General features: G+C 42.0%; 1 protein-coding gene across 1 annotated transcript in view; it reads left to right on the top strand.

Moving 5' to 3' along the window:
• The first annotated feature begins 4587 nt into the window (after positions 1 to 4587).
• LOC126275296 (discoidin domain-containing receptor tyrosine kinase B-like) overlaps positions 4588 to 23962 on the top strand; it is a 438705-nt gene continuing 419330 nt past the window's right edge. Inside the window, exon 1 of the mRNA XM_049977184.1 lies at positions 4588 to 4738. The gene's annotated coding sequence lies outside the window, so the exon portion shown is untranslated. The remainder of the gene's footprint in view (positions 4739 to 23962) is intronic.

Here is a 23962-nt window from a genome sequence, read left to right on the forward strand (position 1 = left end):
CTCGGTTCAATTGTTGGTCCCAGCTCTGAGTTTCCGCGGTTACGCTAGAGAATGAGTCCCCTTTAACTTTTTGAATCCGCAGAGAGAAAAAAGCAACATTTTACTTATATTTAAAGGCAGATAGACCATACACGGGACATAATATACAGGGTGGTCCATTGATCGTGACCGGGCCAAATACACACGAAATAACCGTCAAAGAGCGAAACTTGCCTAGCTTGAAGGGGAAAACCAAATGGCGCTATGGTTGGTCCGCTAGATTGCGCTGCCATAGGTCAAACGGATATCAACTGAGTATATGTAAAATTGGAACCAGCTTTTTTTATTACACGTTCGTGTAGTACGTAAAAAAATATGAATGTTTTAGTTGGACCAGTTTTTTTCGTTTTGTGATAGATGGCGCTGTAATAGTCACAAACGTATAAGTACGTAGTATCACGTAACATTCACCCAGTGCGGACGGCATTTGCTTCGTGATCCATTACCCGTGCGCTGCGGTCGCAGGTTCGAATCCTGCCTCGGGCATGGATGTGTGTGATGTCCTTAGGTTAGTTAGGTTTAGGTAGTTGTAAGTTCTAGGAGACTGATGACCTCAGAAGTTAAGTCCCATAGTGCTCAGAGCCATTTGAACCATTTGAGCCATTACCCGTGTTGAAATTGAATGTTTAACAATTGCGGAAAAAGTCGATATCATGTTCATGTATGGCTATTGTGATCAAAATGCCCAACGGGCGTGTGCTATGTATGCTGCTTGGTATCCTGGACGACATTATCCAAGTGTCCGGACCGTTCGCCGCATAGTTACGTTATTTAAGGAAACAGGAAGTGTTCAGCCACAACCTGCAACAAAAGATTATGCCCACGTAGGTGTTTTAGCTGCTGTCGCGGCTAATCCGCACATCAGTAGCAGACAAATTTCGCGAGTATCGGGAACCTCAAAAACGTCGATGTTAAGAATGCTGCATCAACATCTATTGCACCCGTACCATATTTCTATGCACCAGGAAGAGCATGGCGACGACTTTGAACGTCGTGTACAGTTCTGCCACTGCGCACAAGAGAAATTACGGGACGATGACAGATTTTTTGCACGCGTTCTATTCAGCGACAAAGAGTCATTCATCAATACCGGTAACGTAAACTTGCATAATATGCACTATTGGGCAACGGAAAATCCACGATGGCTGCGATAAGTGGAACATCAGCGACCTTGGCGGGTTAATGTATGGTGCGGCATTATGGGAGGAAGGATAATTGGCCCCCATTTTCTCGATGGCAATCTAAATAGTGCAATGTATGTTGATTTCCTACATAATGTTCTACCGCTGTTACTACAAGATGTTTCACTGCATGAAAGAATAGCGATGTAATTCCAACATGTCGGATCCGGCATATAGCTAGCGTGCGGTTGAAGCGATATTGAATAGCATATTTCATGACAGGTGGATTGCTCGTCGAAGCAGCATACCATGGCCCGCACGTTCACCTGGTCTGACATCCTCGGATCCCTTTCTCTTGCTATCGTGATCCACCGACGACGCCTGGCAACATGCGTCAGCACATTTTCAATGCATGTGCGAACATTACGGAAGGTGAACTACTCGCTGTTGAGAGGAATGTCGTTACACGTATTGCCAAATACATTGGGGTTGACGGACATCATTTGGAGCATTTATTGCATTAATGTGGTATTTACAGGTAATCTCGCTGTAACAACCACGGGTCGTAACACATCTGAAAAGTAACGTCCACGGTTAAAAGTGCCGTCAATGCGAACAAGAGGTGACCGAGACGTATAACCAATGGCACCCCTTACCATCACTCCGGGTGAGACGCCAGTATGGCGATGACGAGTACACGCTTCCAATGTGCGTTCATCGCGATATCGTCAAAAACGGATGCGACCACCATGACGCTGTAAACACAACCTGGATTCAACCGAAAAAATGAAGTTTAGCCATTCGCGCACACAGGTTTGTCACTGAGTAAACCATCGCAGGCGCTCCTGTCTGTGATGCAGTGTCAAGGGTAGCCACAGCCATGGTCTCCGAGCTGATAGTCTATGCTGCTGCAAACGTCGTCGAACTGTTCGTGCAGATGGTTGTTGTCCTGCAAACGTCCCCATCTGTTGTCTCAGGTATCGAGACGTGGCTGCACGATCCGTTACAGCCTTGCGGATAAGATGCCTGTCATCCCGACTGCTAGTGGTACGAGGCCGTTGGGATGCAGCATGGCGTTCCGTATTACCCTCCTTAACCCACCGATTCCATATTCTGTTAACAGTCATTGGATCTCGACCAACGCGAGCAGCAGTGTCGCGATACGATAAACCGCAATCGCGATAGGCTACAATCCGACCTTTATCAAAGTCGTAAACGTGATTGTACGCTTTTCTCCTCACTACAGGAGACATCAGAACAAAATTTCACCAGGCAACGCTCGGTTTTTGTACGAGAAATCTGTTGGAAACTTTCCTCGTGTCGCCACGTTGTAGGTGTCGCCACCGGCGCCAACCTTGTGTCAGTGCTCTGGAAAGCTAATCTTTGCATATCGCAGTATCTTCTTCCTGTCGGTTAAATTTCGTGTTTGTAGCATGTCATCTTCGTGTTGTAGCAATTTTAATGGCTAGTAGTGTAGTTACCAGGTAGGCAACACGGTACGACCATTATCACTTTTATACTAATTTTAACAACTTCGTCGACGACCTCAGTTTTGTGTTTTCTGTCTGTTAACAAAAACAATTTAAAACATTTTCTGTTGTGGATGAAATTTTAGTTGCGTGACAAGATTCCACCAGAGAAGACTTATTGTAACATAAACGTTACTGAACAAGGTTAAATGTATAAAAGAGCATCTATTAAATAAGCTCTATAATCTCTTATAAGGAATGATTGAAAGTAAGAGTGAATCAATAAGTTCGTCTTTAGAGTGCTTATAGTGATTCACAAGACTCTCTGTAGTGCTCTTTTTCAGATAGTCCTTTGAGAGAGAGATTCAAATTACATCCTTCTCGAAAGATAACTTAACGAGCTTTGTGTCTGTCCAGTCGATCAAACTGCATTCCCGGAACACCTGGCTAACACTCAGACGACTGTCTAACCCGTAAAGTTATCTCGACCTCGACAAGCAGTAAAGCAATACAGTAGTTATATAATATCAGTAGCCTTCACGTCCGACTATCCTCGCAGCCGAAAACAGCTGACACTGTGGTGTGGAGCACACGTGTTGTAACATTATGTGATTGCCTTATCATTTTAAATCATTCAGTAATCGAGCAGTCGCTGGGAAACAGCTACAGTTAGCAAATAATATTGCGAGAACGTAAAAGGTGAACGTCCTGTGACGTAACGTATTTAGTGTCGAAGCTCCGTCAGAGATGCAGTGAGTTAATGACTTTGAAAACCGCGGTGCGAAAAACGGACAGAAGAAGAACACTTTTACACATTATTTTGATGTATGAGATATTCTCGATGAACAGTTAATCAGTTACTCACTTTTTTCTCTTGTAACTTGTGTCGGATGCGCATGTCTTGACGACCAATTAGTATTTTAAAAAATAATATTATTTTAGTTTGAAATAAAAGTTCAATACTAAAAGTGTAATACTGCACAGCTGTAGATTTATTGTGCGACGCGTATGTGAAAACGTGAAAGGAATTATTTTCATTACGAGAAGAGAAGTGCCAGTCAAAACGGCATCGATGTTATATCCTTCATTGCAGTGTAAGTTCATCTATTAATTGCCATAAATTCAGAGTTAAATGGAACAGGTGTATGGACTATTTATTTAGTATAGAATCTATGTCTCACTCCTTCATGAAGTTATTTAATTTTCTTTATGTTTGTGCGAAATAGAGAGTTTACAGTCACGAATTCTTTCGTCGAAATCGGACGGAAGTTGCATGCGGCGAAATATTTTCTCCGCGCCATATTCAACACGTAAATGCACGATAAACTACGGTCCCTTAAGAAAATCATGTTGAGCTATCCAAAAATAATTATATTTTGAATAGGCATTTACTCTCCTCTGCAATGCAACTTCCGACTGATAAGACGATCTAACAAGAAACAGCCGCACACGGTCGGCGTTCGCAAATATATTTCCACCGCTGATTATAGTTGTACGTTACAGTAGAAAAGTAAACATATTGTTATAATTAGCGACTACGAACGGGGACATTTGTAACTGTATGTTTATGTTTACACATTACGTAAACATATCGTTATAGTTTGTAAATAAAGTATAAAAGAAAAGAATTAGACAGCTTTGGCTCAGGTTTCACTTAATGAGAACCTCAGCAGTCAGGTGCACTGTGTTCTTCAAACATGATTGCTTGCCCACTCCAAGAAGCCAGCCGAACCCTGCTTTCTTACGCACTGTCGGCGAGACAGTTCTATTTGTTGAGCGCGCTGATATGCACACGGAATAACTGCGCGGAGACTGTGCGACCCCGTACCAAATGGTGACGTCACCGGCAGTTGCTCGCGCTTGCGTGGAAGTGTGGCCCGGGGCCGCCGGGAAGGGAGCGCACGAGCACGGCGCATGCGCGGTGACTCCGGGCCCGGCGTCCGGCGTCGCGGCGCCCCAGTGGCGCGTCTTGTGGCGCGCGGAGTGGTTGCCGCTGGGTGAGGTGGCGCGCGAACGGTGACCGGCGCCCGCCACTGCCGCGAGAGTGACGCTCGTCCGTACAGTGCCTCAAGGCGGGCCGAGGGCCGCGGCGTTGGCACGCTACAGGAGGTAGGAACACGTCTGCGCTTCGTACAAGCGGCTCTGGCGCCCGGTCGCAAACAGGTGGTTTACAGCCTGCTGGCGCTCATTTCGTCATTCCATGAGTAGCAAACAATCTCGGGGAAGTGAGACTTACAAATGATATTGCAGGCTGGATCCAACTCAGTCCCTGACTGAAGTCCGCAAAATGACTCATAAAGTGCCGTCTTTCCTTTCTAAATGTTTGAATTTGTTTGTTGTCCTATATCTACAGAAAAACGAAATGACAACAGATAAGCATAGATATAATTGGACGATGTGTGTGACGACATAAAACTGGATCAGAAACTGCGACAGTTACGAATTATCAGCTAGGTATTGCATTGTTAGTGTTCTGTGTACGTGGATCGCTTTTTATTATTACTCGCGTTTATTTATCCAAAATGAAGTAAGAAGAGACAAGGACTGACGATTGCATTAAATACCGGGAATTATGCTATAATTGTAGAATTTTTCTGATATTTCGTAAGACTTCCGACACATTGACGTTCGCTTACCTCGAACGTCGCAAAAATTAAAGGTCCAGGAACTCAAATGAATTTTAAATGTTTACATTTCTCTAAATGTCGTGTTCATGTATCCATTCGGATCTGGAAATTTTCCTTAGTATTGGTACTATATTTGCGTAAGCGATGATTTGCAGTGTGTAATATGAAATCCTTTCGTGTCCAGTGGCTCCCCTTATAAAATGTTTCTATGCAGAAATTAGCAACCTCTCGAAATTTGCTTGATCAGAGTGCGCCACTTCGTGAGCACAATCAGTGCGTTCCAGAGTGGAACATATCCTTTCTTCTATATTTAAGTAGATGTTCGGCTAATGAAGATAATGAAAATCCTTTAAGCGATTTTAGAGCAACATCAAGCAGTTTGTTAACGTATTATATTCGTCTACCTGACTGATGACTGTCAATAGTAAATTCTATGAGCTTAAGGGCTCATATTTCTACACGCCTTTGACTTAGAAAATACAGTAGAGCAGCTGTATAAAGGGTTTTTATGTTTCAAAGATGGCTTTTCCTTTAGCATTACTATCAGTGTTAACAATATGAATTTATAATTGCAGCCCAAGCAAGAGTGCATGAGTTTTGAATTTCCTAGCACGACATTGATTGTGTTGTCACACTACCGAATATAAACTCCTTAAACAGCAAATCCGTTTCTGCTGTGTTTCGGGATGGTTCTTGTATATATTAAAACTTCCAGAGTTCTTACTCTGAGTACACTGAACAGTAACAATAGCACCATCATAGAAACAACGTCATCAAAAGAATGCGTGAAAGTGAGCGATTTTTGTCGGTCGTATAATGTAAATAGGAACAAAAATGTATCTTAAACTGTGACATCTTCTTGAGTGTTGTCAGATCTTATAGCCGGTCCCACTTCCATCCTTCGAAAAGTAACAATACTAAGGGACAATACGAGAGATCGCTATATACGTGTGTATGTGGTAGAAATACAATAGCTTGTGTCTGATAAGAGCTTCCTCATGCATTGTTACTAATGCAGTGGGTAATAACCTTTCGCAATATGTAAGTAATTGACACGAGGTATGGCGTTGTAGTAATCAAGTCACGTCGAGAGTGCTTGTTTTTTTTCTGAAGACATCGAGAACAAGGAGTTCATGAGGCAAGATTCGTACTCGGGAGGATTCGATCACATTTGTCTATGTTTTCGTCTTAAGCTGACGTAAAATTTCCGCCACCTTTCTTCTGCACAAGCTCCGCATCTAATGACATCTTAGTCGACTTTACGTCCACCTTTTAAAAAAGTTGGGATCTAGTCAGTTGCGTTACATTTTAAAATTTTGACTTAAATTATTTTTGTTTTTACAGATATGTTTTAAAATTTTAGCCGAATTTAACACAAACATTTACTCTCAGTAGGAGATCTCACTTCCCCAAAGAATGTCGTATTCAGTATTAGGAGTTTCAGGGCCTAACGTATGCATCAGTATCTCTTTTAAGAAGTATGTTGAGACAAAAAGTTAACAACAATGTACGATATTTGTATGTAAATGTTTTTGAGGTGGTCATGAGTCGGTAGTGTACGTTATTGAAAGTTCTTTGATATTGGAAAGAGTGTGCTAAAAGTTATTTTCAGGTTCTGGACCCTACCTACTCATCTCTACATCAGTGAAAAGTTTGTTGTTAATACAATGCAACAGAAATCAACGAGATTCTCAAAATCTTTTTTTCGGATGGGAATAAGGTACACCCACGCTCCTACCCCCTTGGTAATGCGCGTTGTGGAAAAGTCTTGGTTTTGCTGTGGAGAAATCCATTCTTGTGGCATCGGGGGGGGGGGGGGGGGGGGGGAGAGGGGGAAGAGCTGTCTTGAAACATGAGAAAAATCGCATAAAACTTAAATATTCATCAATCGACGGGCAACTGAATCGCGCTCCTAGCGCATCGCCATCGAGTGTCTTAACCACGTTGCTACATCACTCGATATATTCATTTAATTTTGATACTTGTTCACTGCAGGTAGTGGCGCCTCTTCGGCCTACTTGAATCACTACATACTTCCCGTACTCTTGATCCCGATAAATCATGAAGATATGATCCACTCTCGAATCCCTCTTTTCCTCTGCCAGAAAAATGATATCAGTATGTACATAGATGTGTATATATAATACATTGTGTATATCCTAACGTTCAGTCTGCCGAATGTTAATGAACACTGTTTCACATTGCACCATATTGCAATAGAAGTTTCGTGTGTGGCTTAAAACTGAACGAAGCCCCTGTGAAATAAATTTTATTACGAAACCTTTTGCGGTGGCACCGTTTTGCAATTGACGCACCCAGACTTAATCGAAGTTTTATCAGTTGTTATCTGGAACATGAAACAGCCACTTCTGAAAATGAAGATTTTAACGCCTCGTTCGCGAACGTATTACTAAAGGAAGAGCTCAAGCTTAGATTGTGGAATAAAATCGGCTACGTTCCTTTTAGAGGAACCATCACGGCATTGGTGTTGTGTGGTATCAGGAAAGCATGGACAGCTGAAGCGGTTTGCAGGGTGGTGATTTGATTACCCGACCTCAAGGTTACGAGCTCCGTGTCTCAAACATCGTTCGCTCAAACTTGGAGCGCACACCATTGATGGATTGTGTAAGCAGACCAGAATAACGGCCATATACTGGATTTCCTCTGCTCTCACTCGCTAAAGGTAGATGAAATACTTTCCAGTGGTATCTCAAGACCGAATTGTTAGTTGGGTTTTGTATTGCAAGCGATTTTCAGCTGAATAGGAAATTATTTCTAGAATTTCATACAGGCAAAACTCTGTTAAAGAAACTTCCTGTCGAATGTACTGTCAGGTATATTTGTTCGTGGAAAAGGAGCTGTCCTGCAATTGTCGAATGATTTTCATCATGATTCACCGATCAAAATATCTGGAGAGAGAGAACAGAAAGACTTTCCTCGTGAAGTTGAACTAGTTAACGAAATGCGACTTTTCTTGACATCGGACGTGGTGTTTTATCGAAAGGTAGTGAAGCACGTACCGTAACACGCAAAGCTGCGTCGTTAATCGGTTCTCCATACTCGTAGAGTTCTTTTTATCCGTGACAGCATTTTCCATGCATATAAAATACCATGATTATGTGGCAGTTTGATGTCAGAGAAAGAAGTATCTTCTCATTTAACCGGAATTTTTATACAGAGTACTCAGTCGTTGGAGAACAACAATGGATACGTGTTTTGCTTTGTGTTACCACTCTTTTGACTATTTTAATGTCGTCCTGAGTCTCTTAATACTTTGCGTTAATGTTTTCTTCTGTCTATACGAGTATATTTATCAGTCACCTTGTGCTGATATTTGTCTTTTCACTCCTGCTGCTTCTTGCAGTGAGATGCTAAATTCTCTTGTTCGTATTAAGGCGGCGCATTAACGAGACGTTTATTCTTGGAAGGGTGCTTCATTTTTGTATTATTTCTCGTGTTCGTATTAAGGCGGCGCATTAACCTGACGTTTATTCTTGGAAGGGTGCTTCATTTTCTGTATTATTGAATATCATTCTGTGTAAAAAGCGTCAATTACTTTTTCCGTCGTTTTGTCTCCGTCTAATTTCCATGTGGATTAAACGCAGGCTTTTAGAAATGTTTTCCTGATCGTGTATGGATATCTGATGCTACTATAGTTCATACAGACAGTAAAGCCTTTCTTCACTCTAGCCGAATTGTTTCAGATATTATCCTCGTTTCCGATATCTTGAGCATACATCATTAGTATCAGAGCAGCATAATTTTAATATCCTTGCAGCTAATGCAAGATGTAAAAAACTTCGGAGCTAATTCTGAAAAACGGCAAAACCTCTTTTCTCAGCTATGACCTGCCATTAGATTTTAATTGATGTCTTCTCTTGGACTTTTGTAGTGCTAATTTCTTATCTAATCACCATTCAGTCTTGTGTTTACTTGTCACCTCCCACTCGAAGTAGGTACAGCATACACAGTGTACGAGAGCTGTTCGCAAAGGAACGTCCGATCGGTCTCGAAATGGGAAGAACACTTAAAATCAAAAATTTTTTATTCGCAACAGTTAGTCACACCTTCCATCTACTTCTCTAAATAGTCGCCGCTCCGACTTAAACATTTGTCATGGCTTTGTACAAACTTTCCAGTACCCTCGTTGCAGATAGCAGCCGCCTGTGCTTTCCGCCAATTCTCTACGATGGTCGGCCTTTCGTTGTCTGTGCCAAAATGTAGTCTTGGTAGCCAGCGGTTCATGTGAACAGATATGGACAACGGAGGGAGCTGTACTGTGTGTGACCAAACACTTCCCATCGAAAACGCTGCAGGAGCGTCTTCATTCCCCCTGCCGAATGCCGCTGAATATTGTCTTGAAGAAGGAAACGCCTGACATTTATGTCATGTGGGCTGCATAACTTCAGACGGAATTCCGCACCAGATCCATATACTTGGCGGGAGACACAGTTGTTTAGGCATTTCTACGTGAACAATGTGCCGTCTAAATTGAAAAGAGCGACGTGATGCGATTGACAGGCACACTAAAGACACTACCCAACACAACTGTGCAAAGTTCCATCGGATTTTCACAGTGGTTCTATTTCGCGCTTAATCGGTCCTTACTTTCCGAATTCGTCTCGTATTCACGAGGGGTTTATCGGATATTAAAGTGAAATGCACTTGTAAAGGAATAATTTTGTGTTAAGACTGTGATTGCTTTTGATAGTCGTATAACATCCCATAAAGCACAAAAGAGCTAAAATGGGTATACGCTGCTGTCGCTGTTGTCTCTTTCGCCAAAGATATTTCGTTCAAAAACTTCTAGCCAAATAATTTTTTTTCCTGGGAGGGGGGTGGCTAGGACAGTTTCCTTACAGGCTTGTTACGCAAACAGTCAAACTGTTAGGCAAACTACGATACTGACTCACAAAACACCCAAACAGCATGATACGGAGTGACTGGCACCTTCCTCATAGCCAAGCGATTTATTTTATTTTAATGTACGTACGGTAGTACGAAACGCGACACCGTATACCGACTGATGGTGGAAGGTCTGCAAGGTAACTGTGATGATTAGTATGAGAGAACTGCGTAAAAGACGCTGTTGCGCTCTGATTCCGTTTGTAATGAGTGAGAAAGATCGGTGCGTATTTGTAAACTTCGAAATCGTTGAGGCTTGGCACTGCAATTAGCCCGCTTTTAGATCGATGTTTCCAGCTTCTAATTTATCATCTTCTTCCCAGTGGTCTGCATTTATTTCTCCTATTCAGAAGGAGGACTGAAGACCACAACAACAACAACAACCAATTAAAATTAAATATCCACAAAGTCTGTGGGATGGCATTCTAGCGTGATCTTCGAATGAAATGGCGCCATGATCAGTATATTAATCTCACATGCTGGAGAACTAGAGTCCAAACCTAGTTCGGGCATCCAGATATAACGTGTGTGGTTTCTGGTTTACCGGCGCTCAACGGCAAAGTTATCAGCGCCCTTACTAATATTAACAGAAACGAATGTTGTTAAAATGTAATAATACAAGGAAGAGGACGTTCTATGCATATACCCATACTTTCTCCCAACTTCACTCACTCATTCAAAATACCTCGCATCAAGATATTTTTTGTTTCTACACTTTTGTCCTGACCAAACATGTGATCCATGCACGATGCCGTCGTCGTTGAGGGGACGTTAAGCATCTGTAGCTACGCCATGGAAGCACTCTCGAACATAGGGATCGATTTAACGAGTGACATCGAAGAAGTTAGATGCTTTCCCTTCTAGTGAACTCCTCTTTGACGGGACGTTAAATGCTAGTCTTTCTTCGTTTCCATGCCAGTTACTCGATAATTATCACTCATCATTTCTTAGGCAATCTAAAGTTTTATCTCTAGGGAACTGGTAGGTGGCAGTCTTCCAAGTGTTGAGTTAGAATTAAGGCCTCAAGCGACCAAAGAATCAAGTCTTTCATACACAATGATGTATTTAATCCTATAAAATTTTGTGTGATTAACTGGGAAGACGCATGAAACATAAGATTATTAAAGGTCACATTTATACTGTGAGTTGTAGAAATATTATAAGAGACTTTGGCAGTATAAAGAAATAACAATGCTTTTATTACTCCAAGAATATGAAGCTTTCTCTCTCCCGTGCGACTTACATAGCGAATATTACTGGTCCACCTTTACCCGAAAATTATGCGACTGAGTATTTTCAAAAAACACGTTTTTGGAAAATCCCTAAGTACGCATTTCATAGTCCAAGTAAAATTGCATGGAACCTTATTAAGTGGATAAAACTGACGTCTTCGTAAGAACCAGAAACTGAAACGTAATGAAATGTTATTTATCATCGATCAGTAATGTAAAAAAGGGAAGTAAATATATCCTTGAATGTCCTTCCACCGAGAATGACTTAGGATCAGAGAATATTTCCTTACGTGAACGGGATGAACAACAGATACCGGAAGAAACAGATATTGTGAAAATAAGTTTTAGTATCTGCCATTTAAGCTTAGAACATTTTGTCTCTCTTTAAGGTAGATATAATCTTTTCATTAGATCCTTATAAATGACTGAAAACACACACACTTATCTGTCGCTGTATTTGCTGTTGATCATTGTTTTCTGCCTACCTCTAAACACAGACTGTCACGCAGCTGACTGACTGCGTCATATTCGTAGGAAGCAAAACACTGGCAGACAAGAATCGATGTTCCGGAGCAGTTGTAATTATTTTTATTTTTGACTAAGCATTATTCGTATTAAGTGACAAACGGAGTAGTAGCAGGAACTAACTTTATGAAGTGGATGTACTGAATAAGTCGATGCTGTGTGAATTATAGTAAGAGGCACATGGTGCAGACTAGTGTGTGCATACAGTAAATATCCCAATGGTCACATAGGTAAAAGAGTTATTAGGCAAAAATTTCTGCGATATGAATTATGAACAATAGTAAGAAATACCTACTTTGTAGTAGCTTTGGCTTTTATCCTACACCCGGACTTCAGGACTGACAAGGAAACTTAGATAAAGCAGATCGCTATTTATGGGATTTAGTTTTGCAAAGTTTCATAAAAAAAGAGTCATCGTGTGCGGATGAGACGTCATATCATACATTACATTTTTAAGAGGACTAAATTATCAGAATGAAACCAGCCGGTCGTCTATTAAAACGAAAAGTGTATTGATACTCCTTACACTGTCGTGTATTTAACATAACTGCTACCCAGGGCCCTGGCATATGGACGCGTAGCGTGCCGCAATGCTCCACCCATATGCACGCCTTCTCTCCCTCGCGTTTCGTGGAAGCACAATGGTTTTGCCAATCTGTCCAGCCCTTTAGTTCGCCGTGCCAGGTAATATGACCTGTCAGTAATTTAAGGAGGCACATGTTCTCTAGTACTTCGCTGTGAATGAATTATGCTGATCGCAATACCGAGTGCTCTAAAATATCCCTTCAAACGTCTAGTACTTGCAGAGGGGACTAAGTAGACAATATTTTGAATTGGAACCCAAGTCCGGAAACGTACCGTTCCCAACCTACAGCCGTTTGAAAACATGTTTGCTACGTATGTACGCAGCGTGGTAGGTATGGTGGAGGCTGCTTACGTCCGATCGGATAATGTCATTTAACGTATATCCTATCTCTCTGACGTGGTTCAAATCTGTGAGTATTAAAGCAACACTCCTGTAGAGACAGAAGAAGATATCGTGGCGCGCGATGTGGTCCCTGCAGAACCGACTGTAGAGACACCAGGTGTGATAGAGTGTGTACCAGATCATTCGTAGGTATAAAGTGTACACCGAACTTGACGGTCGCCACATCGAATCTTAATTACAGTGGATTAGAATGCTAACCGTCCTTTGAAAATAACAATAATGATTTAAGTTTAATTGGAAACAACAGTCTTTGTGAAAACTGATTAAGTTTACTTTTTGTTTGTTTGGCTCTTAATGGAAATTATAAAACAAGTGATGTACTCGGTCAAGCCTAATGAATTCCTTGTAAAAGCGGTCGCATTACCCACACTTTTTCAAGTGGTTATAGCATGGAAACGATACGTTTCCGGCCTTTGGGTCCAATTCAAAATATTATTTACTCAGTCTCCCCTACAAGTCTTAGAAGATTGTGAGCACTCTGTATAAAGAAGAAGTAAGACAAGCGCTTTCACTTATTGAACAACCATTTTCAGATGAAGAGCTTCTAAGGCAACTGCTATCATAAAGCGCATTATGAGACACAACAATATAATTATAGTAAACTTTATTCCATTATCACGCTTTAGTACTCGTGTATTTAATCAAATAGTGGTGGTGGTGGTGGTTAGTGTTTAACGTCCCGTCGACAAAGACGTCATTAGAGACGGAGCGGAAGCTCGGGTTAGGGAAGGATTGGGAAGGAAATCGGCCGTGCCCTTTCAAAGGAACCATCCCGGTATTTGCCTGAAACGATTTAGGGAAATCACGGAAAACCTAAATCAGGATGGCTGTAGACGGGATTGAACCGTCGTCCTCCCGAATGCGAGTTAATCAAATAGTGTATGACAGGTTCTGTCACTCTACCCGAGAAGACAGATGGACAAAATAACCAACTATTCATATTTGATACAACGTTAACTGTGAATCAACAAAAGACACTAGGAACTTTCTAAACAATTAATTATGCTATTTCAGTGTTCCGTTACGGAATATTATCACTGCCCTTTGTTTGATAAGAGAACATTCAGGGAACTGCGAAACAAAAGTTGAAAAAAAAGGACACAATCCGATTTATGAGTCATTTGCGAGAAACATTTTCTTGTACGTCTCAGAACTGTTATGCATTGATCCCCTTCTTCCTTGGAGGTCCAATTGTATCACATGTTCTAAGCGTATTAGATTCTCCAAACTATGTCATTATAATAAAAAACTGGTATTAAGAAATGTTTCGTTAATCTTAAAAACTTCGAACTTATTTGGTGAGGAAGACTGCTGAAAAACATCACTCATACTGTGGAATGGTAACAGCTTCCGAGTGGTTGTAGTGATGGCTTCGAAGACAACCATCAGCCGCAAGTATCACAGATCGTTCGATCACGATACACACGCAGATCAGCGGAGATGGAATACTTGAGCTATCGTATGGCTTCGCACCGATAGTGGACCTATGACAGCTTTGGTACTAACTCATGGAGACTGGCATTTATTCACTTAAGTACCTTGTTTGTTTCGTACCTTATATACTCATTAAAAAATCAGGGTTAGAGGTAACAGCAAAATTCCTCTTCTAGCTGCCATGGCATTCTCAGTTATTCTTCTCGTAAGTCTAGTGGTCCTAGTTAAAATGCAGTTGAATTTATTTTATTTATTTAAAACATCAGGTGTATTGCACTTAAATGTTAAGATGGTACTAGGTTTACGCAAGAAATTAGTTTTTTACGGTCGGCTCATTACGATCGGACGAAGCTGGAGTGATGTATGTCAGATGTAATGACCAGTTGGAAAGCTCCAAACGCGACACAAGATGGCATTGATATTGATGAAATTTTGCCGCCATAATTTGAGGTAAGTCTTTGATCTTTTGCTTTCCATCGTCAACGTCACGAACCATCTGTGAAGGCGAAATGAAAGTACACCGACAGAAAAAGAAATTGCAGCGCAAAGGAGAAGTGGTGCGAGATACATGAAAGTTGATAGGCTTACTTCTACACCTGAAAGGTGAGGTATATTGAAATTTCGCGCCAGTTTGTTTTAAATACGCGCTGTAATGGCCGTAAGCGCTAGTTGCCTTTGAGATTGGACGTAGTCAGGTGATGTTAGTCATGAATGTGTTTATAACGACGAAGACGCCATTATCAACAGCCTACCGAGTTTAAATGAGGTCGTGTAATGGAACTACGAAAAGCTGCATGTTCCTTCCGTGATATTGCAGAAAGACTTGACAGGAATGTAGCCACTGTGTGTGACTGCTGGCAGCTGTGGTCATGGGAAGGAACGGTCACAACAAGGCCGGGCTACCGATAGGGAAGACAGTCGTGTTTGGCCTATGGCTGTGGCCCATCGTACGGCGTCTGCTGACGAAATTCGAGTTGGCTCCTTAATGACTGAACAAACTGTTACAAATCAGTTACTCGAGAACAACTCCGACATAAAGTCCTGAAGCCACCACCGTTTGCGACTTCAGTTGTGTCAAGTGAGAGCTCACTGCAGACCAGAGTGGGGGTCTGTTATATTTTCTGCTGAAAGCTGGTTCTGCATTGTTGTCACTGACCGTCGTGTATCGGTTACAAGCAGACTAGATGAGCGCCTGCAACCAACCTGTCTGCAGCATAGACGCACTGTATCTACACCTTGATTTATGGTCTGCGACGCAATTTCATATGCAGCAGCAGCACTCTCCTGGTTATCCCACGCGTTTTGGCATCAACTTTGTGCGTCACTGGTAAATGTAAATGCCGTGTGATTAGAGCCTCCCGTGCGCTAGACCGTTCGCCGGGTGCAAGTCTTGCAATTTGACAGCACATCAGCGACTTGAGCGTCGATGGGGATGAAATGATGGAGATAAGGGCAATACAACACCTGGCCCCTGAGTGGAGAAAATCTCCGACCCAGACGAGAATCGAACCCGGGCCCTTAGGACTGACATTCTATCGCACTGACCACTCAGCTACCGGGGGCGAACGTCACTCTGGTGATTAGACCTGTATTGCTTTCATTCATGAAGAGCATTCCAGGGAATGATTTCCAATGGGATAACCCTCGTCTGCATACCGCTGTCGTAACCCAGCATGCTCTACAGATCTGTCTCCGATCGAGAACGTAAGAGACATCATCGGACGACAACTGCAGCGTCGTTCAGAACCAGCACTAACTATCCCTCTACTGACTGACTAAGTGCCAAAGGCATGCAATTATATCCCACAAACTGACATCCGGCACTTGTACGACACAATGCGTGCACGTTTGCTTGCTTGCAGTCAACATTCTGGCTATTACACCGGTTATTAATGTACACAAGATACACATTTCTAATGGCTTTTCCCACGCTTACATAAACCAATGAAATAGCCACTCACTGAAATGTGTAACCTAGTCAAAGTTCATCCCATAATTTCATTTCTCTACAGAATTAACGTCTTGGCGTTGTGATGTTTTTAGTGTATATACATTCCGAAACTACAGATTCGTGCGGCACAATATCCAAGATAATTTTATTCTATCGATACGCCCTCAAACAATGAAACGTTATTTATTATGTGGGTAGTAATCATTTATATAGTAAGTCACATGTATTACTATGTAGACAGATAAAAAGTTGTACTGCAATGTCATACAACTGTTTTCATTTAACTGCAAACGACACTTGTTCAAATTCGAAAAAAAGATCACAAGGAGCCTGAGCCGTCACATATAACCATTAATAACTGGAAAAATTCATTCAAATGTGTTAAGATTAATAGTGTGATCCGCGTGAAGAACGTCCTAAAACTGAAACCACAGCTGACATCATCGACAAAGTGTAAATTACATTTACATGCACATGTTTATTATTCAACTCACACATCAGTGATTTTCGTGGGTTCATAAAACCAATTTCAGACCATTTCCGGACCATTCCTCATTTGGATACCACGAGCGATAAGTGAAGCACAAAATATTTTCGTGCGAGGTCAGAATTTTTTGGTCATTTGTTCTTCTGTAAGAGGGAGTCATCAAAATGGTTTGGATATCAAAAGAAAAAGTTGGTGCTTGTAATTTTGTGAAAAAATCTTACAGAAATTAAATTCTTCTTGCCACCATAACATGTTTGTCTTATCTGTTCCACTATCTTTCTTCTCCAGCCGGTGTGGTCAAGAGGTTCTAGGCGCTTCAGTCTATTCAGACTATTTATACCACTATGGTAGAAGGTGATGGTGAACGGAGCACATGTTTTACCTCCACATGTTCTGCCAATAAATAACAATCTTCAGTTCACCTACAGCACAGTAATTTCTGTTTGATGCTTCCAATTTAAGTTGTTCCTAATTGTAATCCCCAGGTATTTTGTTGAATAGAGAACTTTTAAGTTTGTGTATTCTACTGTGTAACGAAAATTTAACGTTTTCTTTTCCACACTCAATTTGAAGAACACGCGATTTCTGTTCGTGGTCAACTGACACTTACGGCAGCAAGCAGACTTTTCTTTCATCGGTGTGACAGATTTTGCGCGGCCTGCCCCCAGTTCCTTCCTTGTGCCGTTGATTTCGTTTCAGAGTAGCAACTGAAACCTGCGTCCTCAGTTATTTGTTGCCGGCCGCGGTGGTCTCGCGGTTAAGGCGCTCAGTCCGGAACCGCGTGACTGCTACGGTCGCAAGTTCGAATCCTGCCTCGGGCATGGATGTGTGTGATGTCCTTAGGTTAGTTAGGTTTAAGTAGTTCTAAGTTCTAGGGGACTGATGACCACAGATGTTAAGTCCCATAGTGCTCAGAGCCGTTTGAACCATTCAGTTTTTTGTTGAATGTGGCCAATCTCAGTTTTCCCCGTTTTTACCTGCTCCCTATAGTACCATGGAAGTTATTATCATTTGTCTTGTTATCCTCATCCATCTTCATGGAAGAATTTACGTATGTTCATTACTTCACCGTTTCTGCGTGTAACTTCGTCATTTCTTTTCAACACACCTAGTTTTCGATGTCCTTCGTTGTCACCACATTTCAAAAGCTTCGGTACTCTTATTTTCCGGTGTTCCCAAAGTCCACGATTCACTACCATACAATTCTGTGCTTTAAATTTGTATTATTTGAAATTTCTTCCTGAAATTAGCGTCAATGTTTGATACAGGTAGACTTTTTCTGGGTAAGGACCCCCTCTTTGTCTGTGCTAGCTTGCTTCTTTTGTCCGCCTTTCTTTTGTCTTTCATGTGCTGTTTTTTTTTTCCAAGTAGCAGAATTCCTTCACTTCGTCTACTTTGCTGTCGTCAATTTGGAAGTTACTTTTACCGCTAATTTCATATCTGTTACTTCTCACTACTTCCATACTTCTTCTGCTTACTGTCAGTCCTTATCCTGCATTCATCAGGTTGCTCATTCCATTCAGCATTCTTTGTAATTCTTCTTCACTTTCACTGTGGATAGCAACGTCATCAGCGAACCTTATCACTGACTTCCTTCCACGCTTAACTTTTATCGCACTATCGAACCATTCTTTCGTTTTCGTCATTGTTTCTTCAATGTATAATCGGACAATAGGGGTAGTCTTCATTTTTATTTTTCACTCTCGGGTCTTGTAAATACTCCATACCAGCTGAATTAACCTCTTTTATCTATATTTTTCATAAGTTACTCAGAGAATTGTAAACATTTTGCACGGTTTTATATGGTTCTGTGCCTGTTCTAGATCTGCAAATCTAATGAACTTGTTTTGATTTTTCTTCAGTCCTGCTTCCGTTATCAAGCACTACTCCCGATTTGTTTCTATGGTGACTACACCAGTCGTAAAGCTAAACTGATCGTCATTTAAGAGCCCCACGCTGTTCTTTTCCGCGGTTCTGTATACAAGACGTTAAAGAGTATCCTTCGTTTTGTGAAGAATGGACCAAAAAAAGACAAAAATTTCCAGTAAACATGTTTTTCTCCTCTACTGTGAAACACGTCTCTTCTTCAGATAGCCCATTGCTGTTACGAACGATCTACAGACTACAGTAAAGAAATGAGGTTACATTGCTCTGTCATTGTCCATGCATACACCTGTTGGCGTTGTTACTGTAAACAGTATTCACAAATCCGAGGAAAAAGCAGCGCTTACATGAGTTGTAATGAGGTACTAGTTTGTGCTCTGGTAAGTCCTTCATGTGCTTTAATACTTCAATTTTATCTCTGCACTTACCACCACAATGGAAGCCTGTTAATCTGTATGGGTAATGACAGACGAAATCTTTTTTCATGGTCTGGCAGATGGGAGCAACCATCGAACCAGTGTGATGTATGGTGAAATATATCCAGACCGCTTAGTTATTCAGCCATATTTCCCAGCGACTAGCATCCTCTGGCTTTTTAGCACCAACAGCGGCAAATTGTGGCTTACCTCGCACCATTCCCAATATGCCGTAGAAGAGCGATTAGTTTACGAGCAACGAGTGGAAAAATATCCTATAGTGTGAGCGCTCCTCAGTGACCAGTGTTTCACCCATACTAAGTTCGCAAGAACGTGGTTCTGCTATTGGGTACTGCTAGGATATAATGCAGATCCACTTTTGACAACAAGGGTGCTGTGCACAGAGGAATGTGTTTTCACTGGTTTGTCAACTTTCATAACAAACAGTGGACTCATGCAAATCTATAGTTGCTTGAAGCAAGCCGTCAGCGCAAATTTTCAAAATGTTCAAATGACTCTGAGCACTATGGGACTTAACATCTGTGGTCATCAGTCCCCTAGAACTTAGAACTACTTAAACCTTACTAACCTAAGGACATCACACACATCCATGCCCGAGGCAGGATTCGAACCTGCGACCGTAGCAGTCTCGCGGTTCCGGACTGAGTGCCTTAACCGCGAGACCACCGCGACCGGCTCGCAAATTTTCACATGGTGTATGGGCAGGAATTATTCGTGATAGACTGACAGGACCTTACGTACTAGCAAACAGGTTGACCGGCATATGGTATCGTAAGTTACTATGGAACAACTTGCATATCGTAATAAAGGAGATACCATTACAACAACAGCTTGAGATGTGACTTATGCATAATTGAGCCCTAGCCCATTCTCTCCGAAATGTCCGGGAACACCTCCTAGACACACTCATATCAGACAACACCTCACAGAAACACCCAGTGTACAATAGATTGGTCGTGGATGGCCAATGTGTTAGCCATCTCGTTCCTGCAATTTTAATGCTTTGTAATTTTGGGTGTGACGATGCTTGATACTTTTTGCCCTGTTAATTACGTACAAACACAACATGAACGAGTCATTGATACCCTTCAGCGCATCCGTGATCAACTTGGAGTGCATAATTCCCTAAGACCTAGGACAGAAGCGTGCCTTCTAGTGGTGGCTCATAAGTGCATGTTGTATGCTACAGTAATCAGATTTTGTATGGCAACCTCTGTTTTTTTGCGGTAACGTAATAATGCGTTCTCCTTTTATTCATTTACTGCCTTCTATAGGCCTTTGTTAATGGCAAAGAGCTTGTATTTCTTAGTAGCGAAGAATAACAAATGCTCATAGCTCTTAAGATACGCATTTTAGAGCCCATGTTTATTTGATACTTTTAGCCTTTTTTGGTCCATGTTACCGCCTCTCAAAATGTGGAACACTTGTTCATAACATCCTGTAACATTCGTGTTAGCTGCTTGGATGTACGAAATGTTAATCTGCTTAGAGCGAAGTTCTTTTACTCATCTACCCTTACTATCTTAGGTGTTCTTTGGACGATATTTTTCAAAAGTATGATGGTAGTCTCCAATCTCGCAGTTTCTCCACACCAACATGAATGGCAGTTTGAATGACATTTACCGCAATGAGAGGAGGAATCCCGAAGGAATGTAATCTATAACTTTCTTATTTGATAGGAAGCCTTCCGAAGCTCTGTTAAACTCTGACAGAGGATTCCCAATATCTTCCTTACCGTCCCATTTCTGTCTTCTGTTCTCCCCTTTGCAGAGACTTTCAGTGTACTCTTGCCACCAATTCGCTGTCTCCTCTGCGTTAAACTATAAAATTCGCATTGAGGTCTTCAAGTTGACGCCGAAGGTTGATTAGACTTTTCTATACCTTCAATCAGTCCACCGGACAGCTATTTCCACATCGATTTCTTCATATTTCCTGCAGCCATTTCGCCTTCGCTTTCCTGCAGTTCTTATTCATGTACACTGAAGAGCCAAACAAACTGGTCCACCTGACTAATATCGTGTAAGGCCGCAGAAGTGCCGTAACACGACTTGACATGGACTCGACTAATGTCTGAAGTAGTGCTGGAGGGTAGCGACACCATTAATTCCGCAGCGTTGTTCATGGATCTGTAAGAGTACGAAGGGGTGGGGGTGGGGGTGGAGGGAATTCTTCTGAACAGCACGTTCCAAGGCATGCCAGATATGCCCAACAATGTTCATGTCTGGGGATTTTGGTGGACAGCTGGGCTGTTTAAACTCGGAAGAGTGTTCCTCGAGCCACTCTGTAGTAATTCTGAATGTGTGGGGTGACGCATTGTCCTCCTGGAATTGCCCAAGTCCGGTGGATCCACAATGGACATGAATGGATGCAGATGATCAGACAGGATGCTTACTTACGTGTCACCTGTCAGAGTCGTATCTAGACGTATTAAGAGTCCCTTATCACGCCAACTGCACATGCCTCACACCATTACAGAGCCTTCACTAGCTTGAAAAGTCTCCTGCTGACATGAAGGGTCCATGGATCCATGAGGTCTCCATATCCGTCCACGTTCATCCGCTCGATACAATTTGAAACGAGACTCGTCCGACCAGGCAATGTGTTTCCAGTCGTCAACAGTCAAATGTCGGTGTTCACAGGCCCAGGCGAGGCGTAAAGCTTGGTATCGTGCAACGCGAGTGGGCCTTCGGCTCCGAAAGCCCATATCGATGATGTTTCTTTGAGTGGCTCGCACGCTGACACTTCTTGATGGCCCAGCATTGAAATCTGCAGCAATTTGCAGAAGGACTACACTTCTGTTACGCTGAACGAGTCTCCTCAGTCGTCGTTGGCCCCGTTCTTGCAGTATCCTTTTCTGGCAGCAGCGATGTCGTTCAGACTGGCGTAAATCTTGATAACCTGCCATTGTAGCAGCAGTAACCGATGTAACAACTGGGCCAGACACTTGTTGCCTTATGTACGAGTTGCCGATCGCAGTGCCGTGTTCTGCCTCGTTACATATCTTTGAATAAGCGTGTCTATACCAGTTCCTTTGGCGTTTCAGCGTTATTCCTAAATGACATATATTGCTGTTATCCTGTCTTTATCTACACTATTTTGTACTTGCATCTTTCGTCAATCAAATGAATTTTTTCTTCTTTTACCTAACGTATTTTGGCAGTTACCTTCCTTGTACTTACGTTCGTCTACCAACTTCCTATAATTATCCTTTCTAGGGCTGTGCATTCCTCTTCAATTGACCTGCTTATTGTGGTATTATTTATCGCAGTATCAGTAGCATTAGCGATCTTCAAACGTTTCTCACCTTCCCTCAGTTCTTAAGTATCCCATTTCCTCCCACTCTGATTCTTTCATTGCTTGTTCTTCTTTCTACCGTTCATAATTAGTAAATTGTTATTGGAGTCGATTTATAGTCCTAGGTAAGCTATAAAATCCAATGTCTGATTTCGTAATCTCTGTCTGAGCCTGAAGTAATCCACCTGGATTACTCCAATGTCTGCTAGGCATTTTATACATATATCTCCGATTCTTGTGATTTTTGAACACAGATTTCGCAATTATTGCCAAAACTGCATTAATCTATCTCCTCTCTCATTCTTACAACCAAGGCTGGATTATCGTTTAAATCTGTCTTCTATTTCTTCCCTTACTACCGCTTTCCAGTCTGCCATCGTTAGTAGATTATCACCGCCCATTACATACTGAATTACCTGTTCAATATTCTAATATACTTTCTGTCTCTCTTCGTCTTCTGCCTACGACGCCGTTGAATGCTTGATCCATTGTAGTTGCCGAGTGCATGTTTTCGACTTGCTTTGCAGTAACTCACATTCTGCCCCGCCTACCCATTCTTAATGAATTGTACTCCCATTATACCACTTCAGCTGCTGTTTTGTAGGTTCCTTATCAATGTCTGACATTCTGCGGTCTGGTTCGTGGAATAATACCTAATTTTGGTTAGTCAAATTTTTTTCATGGTTCTTTCCTCCTTGGCATCGCCCTCTTTGACAAAGCCTGGTAGAACAAGATTGACTCATTATACGTCAGGTTTTTGGCCACCATTGGTGATGATTATAATTCAGAAGTGAACTAGTGGCTGGGTTCGAACCTGTGACCAAGGATGTTTATTATTTATTTTTAACATTTATTACCATAACTATGTCATTTTACTATTTATGGCTGGACTGTTGGCGTCAGTCTTACAATGTTGCATTTAGATTCCGTTGTATCTACATCAACATCTACAGACACACTCCGCAAGCCACGGTACGGTGTATGGCGGAGGGTACCCTGTACCACAACTTGTCGTTCCCTTTCCTGTTCCACTCGCAGATAGAGCGAGGGAAAGACGACTGTGTAGGTGCCTCCTATGAGCCCTAGTTTCTCGTATCTTATCTTCGTGGTCCCTATACGAAATGTATGTTGGAGCAGCAAGATCGTTCTGCAGTCAGCTTCAGATGCCGGTTCTCTAAACTTTCTCTGTAGTGTTCTTCCAAATGAATGTCTTCGTCCCTCCAGGGATTCCCACTTGAGCTCCCGAAGCATATCCATAACACTTGTGTGTTGATCGAACCCATCAGTAACAAAAATCTAGCAGCTCGTCTTTGAGTTGCTCCGATGACTTCGTTCAATCCGACCTGGTGCAGATCCCAAACAGTCGAGTAGTACTCAAGGATAGGTCGCACTGACATCCTGTATGCGCCCTCCATTACAGATTAACTACACTTTCCTAAAATTCGGCCAATAAGCGAAGTCGACTGTTCGCCTTTCCTACCACAATCCGAACATGCTCGTTCCATTTCATATCGCTTCGCAACGTTACGCCCGGATGTCTAAACCAGGAGCCTGCGTCAAGCAGGGCAC

The sequence above is a fragment of the Schistocerca gregaria genome, chromosome 1 (genome assembly GCF_023897955.1).
Source record: "Schistocerca gregaria isolate iqSchGreg1 chromosome 1, iqSchGreg1.2, whole genome shotgun sequence".
In the NCBI taxonomy this organism is placed as follows: Eukaryota; Metazoa; Arthropoda; class Insecta; order Orthoptera; family Acrididae; genus Schistocerca; species Schistocerca gregaria.